The sequence below is a fragment of the Malania oleifera genome, chromosome 11, assembly GCF_029873635.1.
Source record: "Malania oleifera isolate guangnan ecotype guangnan chromosome 11, ASM2987363v1, whole genome shotgun sequence".
NCBI lineage: Eukaryota > Viridiplantae > Streptophyta > Magnoliopsida > Santalales > Ximeniaceae > Malania > Malania oleifera.
This window is the reverse complement of record NC_080427.1, coordinates 6,129,848-6,149,746: the sequence shown is the minus strand read 5'-3', so window position 1 is coordinate 6,149,746 and position 19,899 is coordinate 6,129,848. Positions and strand designations below refer to the sequence as shown.

The 19,899-nt window shown below is 37.4% G+C and overlaps 1 non-coding gene across 1 annotated transcript; it reads left to right on the top strand.

Moving 5' to 3' along the window:
• The first annotated feature begins 19,448 nt into the window (after window positions 1–19,448).
• Window positions 19,449–19,554, top strand: LOC131143550 (small nucleolar RNA R71). Its single transcript, XR_009133537.1, has one exon. It is a non-coding gene; the product is annotated as a small nucleolar RNA R71 (small nucleolar RNA).
• Window positions 19,555–19,899: the final 345 nt, after the last annotated feature.

The following is a 19,899-nucleotide window of genomic DNA, read 5'->3' as shown; positions in this document are numbered from 1 at the left end:
TTTAACCAATTCATGACTTATTTGTTTAATTTGTTAAGCGCTCAAGAACTTAGTTTCCTTATTTAATCCTTAACTATAAAAACATCCAATTCTTCAACCAAACCAATCAACTATAATTAGAAAGCAAACAAACAAGTCAATACATAGCACTTATATAATATAAAAACTCAAAATGGTTGTTTGTTGATATTTTCCAAATTTGAACCAAGCCCTGTAGTGAATAAGAATTTATGCTTGTTGATGTAAAGCCCTGTATAAATGAATCCAATCACTCTTTCCATATATTTGGAACTCAAATAAACTCTTGGTAAGTTTATCTTTGGGATGTTAACCAAGTAACGTACCCCCGTATGATTTTCGCAAGATATGGTGTAACCAACGTACTCCCTTTCGGTTTCTGCAATCCAAATCAAAATTAAACCTTAACTTTGTTTGATTTCCAAATATACGTAGTTTATATGATTTTCAAATTTAAACCATACACGCAATTTAAATATGCACTAAAAATAAAGAATAGGGAAAGAGAGAGTGAGATGGAGATTTTTACGAGCTTCGGCTTCAACACAACCTACATCCTCGCCTTTGGCAAACCACCAAAGGATTCACTAAACCTGTTCCCTTTGACGGGTAGAACAAAACCTTTACAAGCGATACCCCACGCTAAAACACTCCTTCACAAGGCTAGAGCCCGCCTCTCCAAACGATGTCCCCTCGTTCGGTCACTCCTTAATTAGGCTAGAGTCCGCCTCTCTAAGCAATGTCCCCTTGCTTAGCCAACGATCCAAACAATCCTTGGAAAGTCAAAGAACTACAAGAAACACAAGATAAGATATGCGTACAAGTATACTCTCTCAAAAAGCAAGTTAGTACAATTTCAGCACTATATAATTGCATGTAAAATATCAATATGAAATAGAATGAAGCTCAAGTGTAGAATTCGCCAATATCCTTCTTAAATGAGGATTAGCAGTAGGAATTCAAAGGAAGAAGGATCAACACTTCAGAATATCTTAGCAAAAGAGTTTTGCAATGAGTGAACAAGAGAGCTTTGGAAGAACAAGAGTGCTTTTAGTTTTACAAACATATTTTTCAATTCTTGGATGTATTTTGATTTGCAAAACCATGTATTTATAGGCTTTCAAACTTGTTTCCATGTTGCAAAAGTTTCCTTAAAGAGTTTCCCAAGTTTTTAGAAAGTTTGGAGCTCAAATAGCTATATTTTAAAATATTAGAATTTAAAAAAATTTCTTGTTGAACAGTATTCAGATGTCTGAAGATTCGAGTTCAGTCATCTGAAGTTCCTGAGATCCCTTAAAAAATGAACTAGACACAGGGTTAGATGTTTGAAATAGGGTTCAGACGTCTGAGGTGTCAAGTTTAGATGTCTAAAGTGCCGGGTTTAGACGTCTGAACAGCTACTGCCTCTTTATTTTTTTTCTAGAAAATCTTCAGACGTCTAAAGTGACAAGTTAAGACATCTGAGGTGGTTATGTGTGTTTTTCAGACAGCTGAAGCCCCTTCCCGTGAACAATGTTCAGATGTTTGATAGCAGTGACCCTGCTTTAGTGTTTTGGACATAAAGTTTTATTTATTACTCCAAATTAGGTGATCTTGGTGTTAAAAGAAATCTAAGAGAAAATCCTACAACTTTCATGTTGAATACTTTTTAAAATAAGAAGTTGTAGATAGAGGAAAATGCAATTCAATGCGGATGTATAAAAACTGACGGCATTTGGAAAAACTCTTTTTGATGCTTTTCATTCCAAAAATGTTTCTGACCTTTTTAAAATATTTTTTGACTTTATAAAAATATTTTTTAGGTATTTTAAAAGGTATCTAGTTCTAAGAATTTAACCTAAGAGCTTCATAAAATTTCAAACGATATTTTAAACATTAAAGTACTTACATAAAGACTTCTAAAACTTTTCTCATTCTAGGTTCTTGAGTTTTCATGCTTTGTCCTTGGATTGAGTTCATCTTTTCTTCAAGCTTCCATATTCTTTGAGCTTTCTCACTTTGCCTTTCTTTGGCTCTTTTGACTTTAATATTCCTTGGCTTTCAATAACTCATTCATGTCCTCATAATCTTCAAGGTTTAATATATCATCTTTAAATTCATGCTTTGACTCATTTAAACTTCATTTGATCCTTGTGAGCACTTTGACCTTACTTTCATCATATTTTATCCTTGTGGGTACTTTGACCTTACTTTCTCATATATGAGCCCTGAAATAACATTACTCACACAAATATGTTAAATTCCACTTGTTTGTTAGCATCAAAATAAGATAACAAGATTTTAAGCCTTGTAAGGCCAACATGTCTTTTATAAATTTTGTTTTTGGTAGTTCTTTTACAAGATTTTTCTTAGATAATTTGGATAATAGGTCCATGCTAGCATGTCCTAGTTTCCTATGCCATAGCCAACTTATTTCATTCATTGTAGTCAAACATGTTACGTTTTGATTTACTAAGTTCTCAAGGTTTATACAATATACATAATTTATCCTATGAGCTATAAACAAGGTTTCATTGTTCTTAGGGTTTTGAATAATATACTTTTATTTCTTAAAGATTGTTTCGAATCCTTTGTCACTTAATTGGCTAATGCTTAAAAGATTGTGTTTTAATCCTTCTACCAATAGCACATTATCAATAGTAAAAGAAGGTTTTTTACCTATTTTTCTGATGCCAATAATTTTACCTTTGGCATTATCGCCGAAGGTCACATATCCCCCCTCCTTTTGTTTTAATGTGGTGAACTTGGTCCTATCACCAGTCATATGCCTTGAACATCCACTATCCAAGAACCATTTATTTGTTGATGGTGTTGTCCTAAAGCACACCTACAAAGAGGGATTTATTGTGTTAGTCTTTGGAACCCAAATTCCCTTAACTTTCTTTGAATTTTTTTTAGTTCCCTTATTTACTTTCCATTCTCCTTGAACTTTAACATATTTTCTTGTTAGTGGGCAATTGAACATTACATGACCTTTAGTCTTGCACATGTAGCAAGTGGTGTGTTCATATTTGTTGTTTGAAGAAGTACTAGCATAGTGCTTGACTTCTTTGATAAAATATCCCATGTATAATTTTTTACTCCTTTTATTTGTTTTTCCATTATAACCTATCCCTTCTTTATTTTCATGTAGTCTTTGTTGTCCAATCATTTTTTGAAAATTTTCTTTTCCTTTGGTAAAGTTATATATAATTTTCTCTTTATCCTTTACTGATTTTTTAAGTTCGATTATCTCTAACTCTTTTTTATTTAAATCATCTTCTTTAATTTTTCCTGTCTCTTGAGTAATTTTTTTTTTATTTCATCTTCTAATTTTTCAAGACAAGAATCTTTCTCCTTTTCACTGGTTTTAGATGTTTCAAGTTGCTTCATTAATTCTTTATTTTGATCTTTCAAAGTTATGTTTCTCTTGGAAATTTTTATGAATCTTTTATGTAAAGAAAACAACTCAACTTGTAATTCCTTATAAGAGGGCATGCTATCACAAGACTCATCACAATACTCATTGTAAGATTTTGTTGAGGAGTAGTAGGAATTTACCTCTTCGTCATTTGCCATAAAACATATATTTGCCATCTCTTGTCCACTTGACTCATTTTCTATCTCGCTAGAGCTTGAATCATCCCAAGTGGCCTTCATAGCTTCCTTCTTTTTCTTCTTGTCTTTCTTAAGTAACGGGCAATCCGGTTTGATGTGCCCTGGTTTCTTGCAATGATAGCATATAGGAGGTTCATTTTACTTTCATTTTCTTTTCTACTTGTCTCTCCTTTTTCAGGTTTCTTTTTATTAAACTTTCTAGGAAACCTTTTATTTTTCCTATAGAACTTGCCTAATCTTTTAGTGATGAATGCTAATTCATCCTGATCTAAGTCGCTTGATTCACTTTCCTCTTCACTTGAACTGTTACTAGTAGCTTTTAATGCAATGGACCTTTTATGTTTGGGTTCAGGATTTCTTTCCTTTAATAGGTAAGTAGTGAACCTATGAGTTCATCTAGAGAGGTGGTCTTAAGGTTTCTACCTTCCGTGATAGCAGTAGCCTTTGGTTCCCATATGGAGGGAAGTCCTCTTAAAATTTTTCTAATCATTTCGTAGGTAGTATAATTCTTTCCTAAGGCGCTTAAGGAATTGATTATGTGGGTAAATCTAGTATACATACTAGAGATTGTTTCATCTGAATTCATTTTGAATGCTTCATACGCACTTGTTATTATATCTATCTTGTTGTCCCTAACATCTATTGTTCCTTCACATGTTAGTTCTAATTTGTCCCATATTTCTTTAGCCGTTTTACAAGTCATGACTCTATTGAACTCATTAGCATCTAAAGCACAGTATAAGACATTTATAGCACTTGAATTTATTTGGAGCATCTTATAGTCTATATCGTTCATATCTTTTTTCTCTTTGGGAATTTTTTTTCCATCTACTATATTAGTAGGGATTAGGTCTACATCCATAGCTACTTCCCAAGCTTTCCAATTCATATGTTGGAAATATATTTGCATTCTCTTTTTCCAAAAGGTATAGTTATGTCCACAAAAGATTGGTGGACGGGTTGAGCAATGGCCCTCACTGAAGGGAGCTACTCCTATATTTGTCATTTGATCTTTTTATAGTTTCTTATTAGGAATTACTATAACTAGGCTCTGATTCCAATTGAAATTAGAATAGCTTTCCCAAGAGGGGGTGAATTGGGAGTTAAAAACTTTATTCCTTTTTTTTTAATACCTTTGTGTTATAACAATAGTCAATGCTCAAACACAATCACAAAATTGATTCAAAGTAATCACAATCAAAACAAAATAATTAACCACTTAATTCTTGTAATAATAGCCCTGTATCAATATGAAAAACTTGCTGAATGTGTATAAGCCCTATGTCAATATTCACAAACACACTTCTTCCCAATGTTTAGATTTTAAATAAACTTTTAGTTTAATAAGTTAAGGATGATCAACCAACATAGTCCCTTTTAGTTTTCACAATCAATGCTGATCAAACTAAAACAAATTACCTTCTGGTCTATTTAACAATCAAACACTTAGAATTCAGAGTTTTATAAAGCATCCACGCACTTTATAATCTTTGTTGAAAAGTAAAGAGTAGGGATGAGAGAGAAGAACACAACATTTTACGAGGTTCGGCTTCAACATAACCTACGTCCTCGCCCTTGGAAAAACCACCAAAGGATTCACTATCACCGTTCCTTTACTAGGTGGAACAATACCGATTACAACACTCCTTGGTTAAGGCTAGAGCCCATATTCTCCAAACAATATTCCCTTGTTTGGTCCAACGATTCATCACTCAAACTTTCTATCAAACTGCTACAAAGATTTGAAAGAAGACGTACAAGAATTTGCTCCTCAAAGAGCTGATTAGTACAGATCAAAAACTATGTACTTCAATAAAATTCACAATACGAAATTCAAATTGAAGCTTTATAGATTTATCACCATAGGAATATTTCAATAGATAAAAGAATTAACAATTGTAGCACAATATCAGTGAGAAAACCAGCAAGACTTTAGAGAACTTCGTGGATGTTGTGAGCAACAAAGAACTTTCAGAATTTCAAAATGCTTGAGAGAGAGTTTGATTGCTGAATTGATTTCTTGGTGTTCAAATCAATGTAACTAGAGTGTATTTATAGATGTAGAAAGGTTTCTAACTTTTTCCCAAGTTTACTTAGAGTAGGGTCCAAGTTTTATATTAATTTGGGCCTCAAGTAATTAAAATTTCAAAAATATATCCATTGAGTATTTTAAAATCTGCCGCGAGCTAGATGACTGTGTGCTTTTTGGCAATCGTCTGTCCATGCATTTCAAGTATATATTTCTCAAATAGTAAGGTGGCAGTCGTCTGTCATCTGGGTGGCAATCGTCTTTCACTGAACAACCAAGTTTTTAACAACATATAGAAGAGTGGCAGTTGGCTGGCAAAACCTACACAGTCGTCTCATTTGTCACTGACAGTCATCTGTCATGTTTTTGCTTATTTTTTTAAGCTCCTTTAATATGTCATCCATCTTTCCATAGACAAACAGTCGTCTGCCAAGTAGTTGTTTCTCATTTTAAGACATTTTTTATTTCTCTCTCCTTTGTTTATTTTAACTTAGAATCTCAATTTGGTTTTCCTTGAAAAATAAGTTCCAAGTCTTAAAACTAAGGTCTCTTAGTCTCTTTGCCTAATGAGCTTCAAAATGAATATTCATACTTGAATGAACTTGAAGTACTTACAAAGCTTGTTCTAAAAACAATTTTGACACTTCTTTGCTTTGAGTTCTTTTTGTCATTGATCTTGGATCTTTAAGACTTCTCTGAGCTTTCATTATGGATCACTTGTATTATGTAAGACTTTCCTTGTTCCTTGATCCTTGTGAGCTTTCAAGATATAGCATTTGAAGTTTAAGCTATTAGAATTTTCCTGTTTATTACTGAAATCATCTTTGCCTGAAATAGTATCACTTGGAAACACATTAGATAACCTTACTTTATTATCATCAAAATCAAGAGTTGTAAGCCTAGCTAGGCTAACAACGATCATGTCATCCATATACACCTCAATCTCCTTGTGCATTAATTCATGGAATAAGGTTGTCATGGCTCTTCGATAAGTGACCCCAGCATTCTTCAAACCAAATGGCATAGCCTTGTAACAAAAGGTTCCAAAGTTGTTTTTTCCTTATCCTCTGGGGCCACCTTAATATGATTGTATCCCGAGAAGCCATCCATGAACGAAAATAAAGCATGTCATGTTGTATTGTCTACCAACACGTCTATGTGCGGAAGTGGGAAATTGTCTTTTGGGCTAGCTTTATTTAAGTCATGATAGTCGACACAAACTCGAACATTCCCATTATTTTTCATTATGGGGACAACATTGACCATCCATTTAGGATATTGAGCTATCTCCAAGAATCTGTTCTCAAACTATTTTTGCACCTCTTCCTTTATCTTGATTAACTCTTCTAACCGCATTCTCCTCAACTTTTGCTTTACTGGCTTAGAATCATGGTAAATGGGTATTTTATGAGTTACCAAGTATGTGTCCAAACCTGACATGTCTTGGTAAGACCATGCAAAAACATCCTGATATTCTTTCAGAAGGTTGATTAATTGGATAATTTCCTTACCCCCTAACAGTGCCCCTATTTTCACGTGTTTCGGTTCGTCGTCATTCCCTAAATTTATTGTAATTGTGGGGTCACTACTGGTTACATTTGGTTTTTCGTCCAATTTCAACATTCTCTACATTTCAGAGGATAAGTCGATTTCATTTTCTTCAAATTCGGCTTCATGGATTATGTTTTCAAAATTAACATCAATTTCTGACTCATTGGTATCGGTGTTATCATTTCCCTTACTCCTGCATGAAATCAATGCAAACAACCTTTTGACAATTGAATTCAGCATGCAAATGATGTCAAGGAATGCATAGTTCATTTCATTAATAAAGGGAAAATGTTGTCCAGGACTATATGTTGACTTTTTGAGTCTAATCCCTGGTTTTGATTATGACAAACTGCATATTACTAATGTGTGTGCCTAGTACTTGAATAGGTCATTATTTCAGTACACACACACAAGAAAGGATTCTTGGAAGCCTAAAAGACTTAAAGATCATACTCCCGGCATACTCCATGGAGAATCCGAAGAGCAAAAGAAAGAAGAAGAAGATTCTTATTGTAAATGCATTTATATTTTAAATTTGGTCTGTAATAATCTATATCAATCAATAATAATCTTTGTATGTCATGCATATAGGTAATTGTAAGCTCAACAAGACCATAGTTTGACCATAGGGAGCCAAAGGACCTTAGAGCAATCTTCGGTCAACCGACGCCAAATTTTTAGGACTATCTCAAAATGGCCTTAGAAAAGACCTTAGGTCCTTACATATATCCACAAACAGTACTCATAATAATTTGCTCAATTAGGGGATCAACTTGAAATGAAATTGAACATAATTGGCATATTTGTGGGAGGTCGGGCGACCAAACCTTAGGTGTTCAAAACACCTCAGGTGCCCGAATCGTTGGGATGTCGACGGTTTGACTAGGCTTCAAGTGACTGAACCTAAAATGAATTCATCGCCCTCGAGCGACCGAACCCATGTCAGAGTACCTTTTCACCAACGTGGGCGACCGAACTTTATTGTTCAAATTGGGCCTCAAGTCACTGAGCACATGAGTTCGGTTAATCGAATCATAGACCAAGCAACCGAAACGCGGATAAAATGTTTTTTTACCCTAGTTCAGCTAACCAAACTCAGACTCGGGCACCCAAACCTTCAAGAGTGGCTTTTCTGACTGAGTTTGTTCGGGCGACCGAACCAAGGTTCAGCCACCTGAAATCTCTCAAGTTGCTTATTTTTTACCAGGCTTGAAAATAATTAAACGAGGTTAATTTTCCTAATTGGTTTTAAAACAATTCTAATTATGACCCCTATGTCCTAAACGGTTATATTTTTGCCTTTATCTATAAATATGGGTTCATTTGTGAGGATTAGTATTAGATTAGCAAAAATCATTAGTAAAAATCCTCTCTATTTTTAAAATCTTATTTTGCCCAAATACTCTCATTTCTTCATTCCCTTGATACATTTTAGTATTGTGAGAGCATATTAATTGTGCTAGTGATTGTTAAATATTGCTAATACTCTCATAGTATTGATTGATTATTTGATATTGATTTTGGGGAGTTTGGCTAAGTTTTATCCCACAGATTGGAACTTCATAAATCTTGTGTTGGGCCATTAGTAATTCCAAGACTTTACTCAATTTTTCATTCAGATCTTCCTGCCCTTGTTCAAGGCCCATAATTCTGCTTTCCACTTGTTCAACCATAACTTTTGCCTTCCTCCAAGTATTGTAAGGGTGAGTGGAGGTCTCAATTGTTGTAATCTGGCTTTTCGCCTTGATTCTTTCTTTGCAAAAAAAATCTCTTCTTCAGAACAATGATATATGAGCATGATATGCAATGGATGCTTATGCGAGGATGTAATTAGTGCATGGAAATATGCAATCAAAAACACAACCATGTATACAGCCTACTTTACTTTAAATAAGGTTCATGGAAAAAATCACCATCATCTCATATAAAATCTTATTTAAAGTGGCTTTTTTGTACAATATTTCATAAATACAAAAAGCATCGACCGAATTAATGGGTCCTGAATTTGGATTCCCAAGCTTGCCCTTGGCTGTGCGGCTCATGCCTTCTTGAGCTCGCTTCAGATTTTGTGGTGCAAAGCTGGCCATCTTCCTCTTTAGAGCCCAAAACTTGGCTTCCCAATAGCCAGCTTTCACTACACAAGGTTCCATTTTTTCTAGTTCCCGATTGAATGTACCCCTTTGTTTTTCCCACTAACTCTCCAACTCCAGTATCTAAAGAGATTTTTCCTTAGTTTCAGCTCTAGATCCTCCTAACATTTGGGATTTACGGTTGAGTGCTACTTGGAGTGCCCATCTTTCCTTTCTCAGAGCCACTACCTCTTCCTCTGATTGCATGTACTGAGCTCTCTACTGGTAAATCCTCCTCCCTTTTCTCTATCTGTTGATCTTCTATTACTGCTCCCATGGCTCCCCCTCCATTGGGTGCACACTTTCTTTTAATTGTGTATTTGCCATTGGTGCTTCGGTTTGATCTGCGAGGACTTTCGGTATCTGTTTGACTTGTGGATTCACTCTCTTGACCAACCATAGTTCATAGTTCCCTTAGACACCCAAGCCCTAATTGTTTGATTCTACTAAGTACACATGCTTCTAGGATGCAAATTCTCATACTTGCTTTTGATTATCACCCACTTCATATGTGAATTTAGCATCTTCCAATCCATGTGTCATAGGTATGAATAGAACTAATCCTACTTGCCTTCTGAATATGAGGGGTGCGTAAGCTATCCCTCCCCGAGGACCTAGCAACGGTACTCATGGGAAATTTCCACACTTGTATACGACTTTGGGCCGGTCCATCCAAGGCAAGATGAGCCCCCTACTGTCCTGATGGGCAACCTTACCTTCCATTCAGACTTATTGGCATGTTTTTCCCATCAATCTGTCCCAAATTTAGCCAAAGGAATTCTGATTGGTGAGGAGGTAGAGTGAAGGATTCCTGAATACATGGTAAGTGGCTCATTATCCAGACATACAACAATGGTACACAGCACGTCAACCTGGCACGCCTCCTAGTCTAACACTTATGGAGAGATCGGGAAGTTTTGGTTAGAATCCCATAAATTGGATTGACTCCCTCTTTCACCTGTGCCATAAAATAAATGGTTGCGCGTTCGATGGTCCCTGGCTCCTTTGGAAATATAAGCAGGCCATAGATAACAAGGTCTAGCATATGCAAATGGACCTCTTCCCTATCTTCTTTTTCCATCAACTCCTTCAAATGTTGCCAGGTTATTTTTGTATCTTCCATCTTCTAAATTTTAACCCCGATGACACCATGCAATTCTTTGGCAAAAGATGTTCTGCTATGTACATACGTCTTGCAGGGTGTTGGAAGCTTGGCTAGATGCAATAGCGAGACATACTCCTCAATGGTTGGAGCCAGATCCACCTCATCCATGGTAAAGCAACAATACGACGAATTACAGAATTCCACCACTACTTCGATCACCTGGGGGTTGACCGATACATGCAATAAGAAGCCAATATGCCCATACAATTGAGAGAACTTTAAACGGCGCTGAGGTGTCCACTCTTTCCAAATGTTCTTTAGTTCCTCCAAAGAATTGGACCAAGTATTTATGTTTACCCGGTCTAATACCTCGATCACAGATTCTTTGCTCACACTGTCACCCCACTGCCCTTGTTAACTCTGAGAATATAGCTGGACCACTAATTCTGTCTCTCAATGGATTACAGTGCTCTCCATGGATGAATCGAATCTTTTCCAAAAAGTTGGTAAAGTAGATGGGATGCCTATGTGGATGCAATATGTCAGTAATAATATCACACAGTTTAAAACAATATGTACAAACATAAAACCACGCATAGAAGGATGGAGCTTTTGTCCCAACCCTGGGAAAGGTTCGTATATACACTAGATTCTCCGAGGCTCTATCATAAGCAAAGGATTCGGGATAAAACATGTGTCGTGAGGCTCTAACTCCTATCAAGAAAAAGGTTCCCAATCTGAGCTTTGCCCTCTCCTAAAAGGGTTCGGACAGAGTTCAAATTGAGTGGAGTGGCTCGCAGGCCCCCACAAGCCCTGCTACATGGGGACTAGCACTATTACACTCCTTTCTAATCCTAGTAAGGAAATCCTGGGTGTAGGACATGAACAAGTGTGTGAACTTATTATTTTATCCTAATCCCCCTACCCCACATTCATCCATTCGCTTATTCAAAAAAACATTCACCATTAATCATATAGTATTTACATTTAATCACATGTTGGAAAAGGAAACAAAGTATTCATTCTTATTCAAACAACAAATGGAACCAATTGATGAGTCCCTAAAATATATGATTTTAGACCCTCATTCAGCTATGCTTATCCTCGTTTTATTATATATTGACCCAGAGTTAACATTGCTCAGAGCTATGCAAGGTTTGTTTGTCTTTCCAAGAAAAATTGGTTAAAACCATGGAGTAAGGCATTGCAAGAAGCCAAAGAGAATTTGGAGGATTTAAATCTCAAATTCATACGTTTAGCCAAACTCTTGAAACTTTAGAGCCTAAATGGAAAAGAAGATGATGCTCAACCATGTGGTACGACCAGCAAACCATAGGAGGGACTTAGTCTTCCACTGCAAACTCCAAGGTTCAGACTGAGATCGAATTGCTACAAGGTTTGCCCACTGGGGTGACCACGTCAAGATGCTGAGACAAAAAAAAAAAAAATCAAAAGTATCAAGAGTCTTAAAGAAGTATTCGACCAAGAGACCTTCAGGGGCAACTATGTCGACATACTGAGATTTCCTGAAGACCAAAATATTGCAAGTGTCAACTATGAAGACCCTAAGGCACGACAAATTCAAAGGCATTGAAGATTCAAATCCATGACTTCCCACAAGTCTCGACTAAGGTGCACACAAGAATGATGAAGGAGTGACTTGGTCGACAGGACCGATCTGTTGTGCGAGATCTTCTACAAACCTTCCTAAATTGCAAAACAAACTTTGTAAACCCTAGAGCCTATAAATATTTGCTACGAACACGAGCTCTGGGTTCCTCTTTGGTCTCTCTTAGGTTCGTGACAGACTTAAGATGTCATTGAGAGCCAAGATAAATTAGGAGTAGCATAGTTTTCAATTCCTATTTCGGTGTGTGCATGAAGTGTTCATCGACCTATGACAACTGGCGGCATTCGTGTGCCATCCTTGTATATTACACGTTCACTCCGTTTGTAATTCTTGATGTTACTGACAGATGTTTTGAATAATAAAGGGATGATATTTTTACTCTTGCTTTCATTTACATGCTTTCGTTCACTATTTTCCATTTACCTTCTGTGTGATTGATGAAAGACTATAGATAAGGATAAGCACTTCTACGTATCAGTCAGAGGGAAATAGTCGGCTACAGAACCACAGAGGTGTTTGTTCATCGTTGATACGGGGTATACTGCGGTTTCTAACTGTGCTCTAGACTGTTGGTACACCTCCCTGTGCCCTCAATTGCCTATCTCCTGCTTTGGCTCGCTCAGGTTAGTACTTCTATGGAAGTCTGGATGAACTTAGATAGAGGCATGGCGTCCAGCGTCTGATTCAGACCTTAGTATTGCTTTGTAGGAGTAGGGTAACTCTTAATTTTACTTGCTTTCATGTAGTGTAGATTTACTTGCTTTCATTTAATCACTTTCCAGCAGTTAAAAACATCGACCATTGCAAAACATCACCTTTTACTTCTTTTTCATAACAAGGCTATAATAAACTAACTTGGAAGTGGTTTACTAACTATGCTTCAAGTCCCTGTGGATTGATACCTGACTTACTCACTTTCTACTGAACTTGGGATAATTAGGTTTATAAATATTTTTGGTAGTTAAGGACCCAAGCCTTGGCGAACCTACCAAATTTTGGCGTTGTTACCAGGGACTTGGCTACGGTTATAAGCCAACTTCCATCTTAGAGTATTACAGTCTTGTTCTTTTGATTTGCTCTCCTTTTGTTTTCACTTTCTTAATTAATTTCTATTTTATTTTTTATTTTTTTTGTTTTTAAAGTCTGAATCTTAGTGCTTAAAAGTGTGCATGTTTGGTCTACGTTCTTTGGAACCTGAGAGAATTCCCATAGATCTTAAGATTGAAAATTCTCGTAGGTCCCTTAGGAAACCTATCTCTAATTCAAAGAAAGCTGGGTCATCTAAACTTAAAGCAATGGTAAAAAATAACCCATCGGTTTTCGCTGAACAAATCCCAAAACCCCATGCTCCTCACCTACTTGTGTTGTGAGAGCAACACTTGAGGCCTCTTAGGGACTACCTTATACCTAATGCATACACATCACTCTCCTACATCAGATTCCTGGATGTTCAGGCAGCCCAATTTGAGATTAAGACTTTGATCATCTCGATGCTATCCAACTTTCATGGGAACTCTATTGAAAATCCTTATCAGCATCTAGATGAGTTCTTGGAAATTTGTTCCACCATCTGTATCCCTAATTTTAGTGATGATGCCCTCCGTCTTAAGCTTTTATCGTTCTCTCTCAAGGATAAAGCCAAATATTGGCTGACATCCTTAGAACTGAATTCAATGACCAACTAGGCCGCCATGTAACATGAATTTCTTAAAAAGTACCTCCCAATCAGGAAGACTAATCAGCTTCAGGGAGCCATCACCAGTTTCTCACAAATGGAAGGGGAACTCTTTTTCGAGACTTGGGAGCACTTTAGGGACCTACTCCATAAAGGGTTGGCTGAGAGAGATAGGTCTATGGTTGATGCATCGTGTGAAGGTACTTTCCTCACTAAGCATGAGAATGAGGCTTGGACTCTCTTTGAAAATCTGGCGAAACATTCTCAACAGCACATGGCTGCCACTCGTAGACTTCCTAATCCATCAAATTCCAAACCAAAACGAGTTTATAAGTTAGCCACTGGCCTAGACCTAGCCCCGGCCTTGCATGCCATATCTAAAAAATTAGATCAATACATGTCCTTAGGATCGCAGACAACAACATGTGCAGAGGTTTGTGCAATCTGCTCCGACCTTTGCCTTACATGTTACAATTTTCCTCACGTGTATTCCCAGCATGAGCTTGTGTAGGAAGAAATAAAGACCACTCAAAATTGGTACGTAAGCTGTTTAACGACCCTTGTTAAAATACCTACAATCCCGGGTGGAAATAACATCCTAACTTCTCCTAGAGGCCGCAAGCTCTAAGTTTTCAAAGTCAAAGACCTCAAAAAAACTCTAATGCCATGCCTCCAAGCTCATATCAAAATTTCCAAAGTCATCCAGACTCAGCCCCTAGACCTTTAACCATTCAACATCCGCCTCCACCTCAACCCAAATATGATTCATTTCAGGAAACAGTGTTGACAATCCTTAAGCAAATTGAAGCTGACTGTCAGGTGGACCATAAAATCCTTCACTCTCACTTCCAATCTATCACAAAGCTAGAAACCACCATAGGACAGCTAGCTGTTGCTTTAAGTAGAAGGGATGAGGGTAAGTTACCAAGTCAACCCATCATAAATCCAAAGGGACAATATGGAGTAGAATGTGAACCGAACACTGGCCCCTCATCATACTGTGAACAGGCCTAGGCGATGACCACATCTCAAAATGGCAGGCTGACATCCAAACAAGGTGAGGAGAATCTGAGCACAGGGGAGACCCAAGATGAAAAACTAAAAGTACCCAATGCATATTCATGCACTCTCTCTTCCTCTAGTTGGGTACATAGACCACTTAGTCTCACACCCACCACTAGAAGAACCACACCTCATTTCGCTCCCCATAGGGATTTTCATGGCTACTTAGTGAGACATCCAATAGCCCAACGTGCACCCTCTATATTTAGGAAAGAGGCTTCCACCGAGTCCATCTAGGATATATTTAAAAAATTACGAATGAATCAGCCTCTCCTTGATAACATAAAATAATCACATGTGTTAATAAAATTCCGTAGGGACTTCTCAATGCAGGAGGCAGAATCAAGGGTGCATATGGATGGTTTGGTTAAGCAGGTTGAGTATATGAGTTCCGTAATACTAAAGCACCTGGTTCCTAAACTAAAAGACCCAAGCTCACCTACGATCTCATGTGTAATTGGTAATTACACCATTGATGGAGCTTTTCTAGATTTAGGAGCAAGTGTGAACATTCTTTCATACTCGGCCTACCAGACACTCAACCCAGGAGTGCTATAACCCACCTCGGTTTCCATATGCCTTTCTGATCGATCTCTTAAGCAACCCCATGGTGTGGTAGAAGATGTGGTATTCAATCTAGTAGATTTCCATTACCCCATTGACTTTATCATTTTGGATATGGAAATCTCTACCAACCTAATCCTTGTCCTTTTGGGATGACCATTCCTTGCCATGGCTAACACCTGCATTCAATGCAGGACAGGGATTATGGACATCTCATAGAACCATAAGCAATGTAGGATGAACATATTTAACGCTTCCCAACACCTTCTGAACGCCATCCAAGCTGTGAATGAAGACATAATTGACAAAATTGTTAGGGAAGCAACTCCTTCAATGCTATGGAAACACCCTTAGGAAATTACACTACAACTTGATGCCCTACCCATATTGAATTTGAGGATTCCCTTTAGCAATCTATGCTAAAACATTATTGGGACCCCAAATCAGAAACTAAGTTGGAGGTGTGCAATTTAGGGTGTGAGGAAGAGAATGGAGAAACCAATGTTAACTAGGAACTAGGATGAGTTCAAAATAATCATTAGTGTCTGACTAAAGATGGTAAACTTAGCGCTTTTGGGAGTCAACCCGACAGTTTTTTTTATTTATTTTATTTTCCTTTTTAAGTCCTTTAGGTAGTTAGAATAGACTAGCTAGGAGTTAGAGTCTTCGAAATAGGTTTTAGGATAAGTAAGGGTCGTGACCAAGTATGCGACCATCACAAGTAAAAGGCGACCTAGTCTAGCCCGTGAGTCATTCTACGTGTGAAGAATACTAAGAGGGTCGACCAGGTCCGCGACTAGAATTGAGCTATGTGCGACCTAGTCGGCAAAATCACCTTCATTTAAAATCTTTTTTCATTCCCGATGTTTCCACTCCTGCCATTGTTACCACCTAGTTGATCCTCATTGCACCCATGTTGAACCTCCACTTCCACTTCCCTACTACCTAGTCGATCGGTGCGTCAAGCTCGGGTGAGCACCTTGGGCTCGCATCACTACTTCACGGCTTAGCCCTTCCTTCCTCCTCATTTCGTTCCTTTCCCAAGCCACACACCCAACATCAATGGAGCTGTGCTCGGGAACTAAAATTAAGGCAGAGCACGGCCATCCCTCCACTACTCCATCTTGGGCTCGCCAAACTCAGCTGCAGCAGCAGAGCGCCTCCTCTACCAGACGGATTGCACATTTAGGGCAAACTCCATGGGTACCTCACACAGTCCTGCCTGCACCTGCTTCTGTACCACCCACCACACTGGGGCCTGTGATTTGGGATGCCCTAGTTGAGGCGCTCAAGAAGGTGGTCCGAGCCAGAGCCAACCATACTACCCATGGCTGTTCCACTGACAATTCATTCCCCATTTCATATTCAGATTCAACATCTAGAGAAGAATGATCTTCCCCTATCACAATCGATTTTTGTTTGTGCCCACACCATGCTTTTGTCGGAGTTGTAGTCACAACCCCTTTATCTAATCTTTTAATACTTTTTACCTGAATTGCACATGGTGAAGCTGGAATGCAAATGTCTTTTATGCTACAGTGTCTTCTTGCTTGCATGTTGTTTTGGTTACTATATTTTGCAGGGCACTATTTGTTCTTCCCGAAACCATGGTCAGTTCTATCCCTCGCTTCCCAGGTTCTAGTTTCTTTTTACATTTCAATGAGGACACTGGAGTTCTAAGTTGGGGGTAGGGGATAGTACATTGCATGACATTATTTCATGCACAAAAATGACTCATTTTTTTAAAACTTTTTGCACACAACTTCCAGGGAACCATGTTAACATATTTTACACCTCATACATACACCTATATAACCGAAGGTTACATGCATAAACTTCCTTATTATATGATTTCACTATGCTCACCAACAATGTAGTAAAATCAATTGTACAAAATTTGCATAATATGGCCAACAACTTGACATTACTCTAGGTAGTTGACTAAGTGGTTTGATTGGGTTAATATTTTAATGTAAACTCTTGTATGTACATGGTACTTCATGGTACTAAGAACACACTCACACATGATTTGTAACACTGAGGGTCCTCTAAGTGTACTGAGAGAACAATTGTGGAAACTATGACACCTTGTGAGGTATTTGAGTCATTCATTCATTTCTCGATTTTTTGACGTCAAACTCTAAGTTTACAAAACTCAACTATCCTCCTTTTACTAGATTTCATTTTTCAACTAGTCTTTGTTCTTGTATTTTCCAGCCTAGAGGTGACATCAAATTGGGATATATAAATCTAGGTTTTGTAACTTACTCAAGGTAGAAAAGTTAATCCAACCCTAGAGACCGATTTTTTCCATGGACTCATTCTGAGCTACACTACCATTGGAAAACATGAAAACAGTATAAGAACGTAATGATTATTTCAGCTGACTATGCAAGAGAAAAAGAAACTTGAGTAGAGAAAAATAAAAAATAAAATAAAAGTATGCACTTGCTCTAAGAAAATATGAAAAGATCCAGCTGAAAACACACTCTACATGTCTGCATGTATGAAGAATCTTCTTACCAATGCATAAGTTGAATTCATGCAAGTCTAGGAATAAGTTCCTCTAGGGTGGTCTTGATTAAATATAGTGAGTAAGTGAGAAGATGTTAGAAGGACCCGACACCTCAACAAAGGCTGGATTCTTTTCTTATAAGACTAGTCACTCCACACTTCTAGCGTCAATTCTCTAAATATGTGAGACGTTGGATCATGACATTCTTCCTTACGTATGAAAGTGAACCCCTTCTTCTGAGTGAATTTTTAGGGAAGCAACCAGTGAGGCTGAGTCAAGACGACCATTCTGTAGGTGCCTTTGAGCATTTTGAGTGAGAGAAATCATATACAGTACAAATGCTCTATGAGGTGGCCTATTCATACTTGGATTTGCATATTAATACTACTTTGAATTATAATCATGAGTTAATTTTCTATGAGTAATATCTTGAAATGGCTGTGATACGTTGAGTTTTACATGATTGAAATGTTGCAGAGTGTGTGTATAATGGAGTCATGTATGAAGTCATTTGTATGTGACCGGTGCAAACTACAAGTGCACAGTATCGTAGTTTTATAATATAATGATGTGTAGAGTATCGTCCTCAGGGATTGATGTCTTAATTTTACCAAGTACCGAAATTTTACTAACCTTGATTTTATTTAGAAAAATTAATAATTTTAGACTGCAAAATTTAAACAAGGCTACTTTAAATAAACTATTCAGGAGAATTTAAAACTGGATACCGCGTGTCAAATTGATGATGGTGAAAACTTGTAGGAAACCGATTTCACCTAGTTTCTCACTATGCTTTACTCATTTAGCAATTTTAACTTCATTTTCTCTATTTGTTAGCAAATCACCAATTTTTCCAAAAGCCTCTTTCGATAGTCAATCAGAACCTATTCTTGTTTATTATTTAACATAAGAGTATGTAAATTAATAATGCAAGAACGCAGTAAGACCCTCGATTTTTAATGCTATGTAGGTTCATACAAGTCTTTCGATCTCTATATTTACCTACGCTGAATTATCCAAGATCTATCCTATAATCCCCCCTTTCGGTAGCAAATCACAAGACTAAAATCATTTAATTAATGGCCAGTTAATTAAAAGCATTAGGCACAGAATAACTCAAACAAATATTAATGAAAACTACTTCAGATTAGCATCAAAGAGCAAGCATAGTTCGAAACTGGCTACATCGTTTTCCTAGAATTCAAAAATTTAGTTCATTCCTAAAATTAAATCCAATATAACAGATTTCACCATATTTTCTTCAATTTGGAGCGTATGGAAAAGATCAACATTCGCCGCACCGCCATCGCGCGTCACGAACACCCCGAACACCGCCGTTGTTCGCCGCCTTCCGATTCTGAAAAGATAGTATTTTTTGCGTGCTTCCAACTCTCCTTTGCTGGCTATGTGTGTATCTTCGCAGCACCCCCAAAAGAAAACCACAAGAAAGCTCCCCAAAAAATAATTTTTCTAAGAAACTTTATGTGTTTTTTTTTGCCTCCCTTGTGTTTCTCCCACAAGAAAAATCTTTTTTTTTTTTTTTCTATAGTGCGGCCTCTCTCCCCTCAGCCCCAGCGCACGCTGTGGGCAGCATTGAATCAAATCTTTATACCTTTCCCATGCTTCATAAAGTGATTCAAAATCATGTTGCTTGAATTGACCAATCTCACTCCTGAGTTGAGCTGTTTTTGCAGGTGGAAAGAATTTAGCCAGAAATTTTTCAGCCATGTCCTGGCAACTAGTAATACTCCCAGGTTGTAGCAACTGTAGCCAACATCTTGCTTTGTCCCTCAAAGAGAAAGGGAATAATATCAGCCTAATGGTGTCTTCAGTAACACCATTGATCTTCACAATATCACAAATCTCCAAAAACATCGCCAGATGGATATTGGGATCATCAAGTGGCGATCCACTGAATTGGGCCTACTGCACCATGCTGATTAATGTGGGTTTGAGCTCAAAATTGTTGGCATTAATGGGCTGGCGTCTGATACCCAAATAATTGTCATTCACAACTGGTCGCA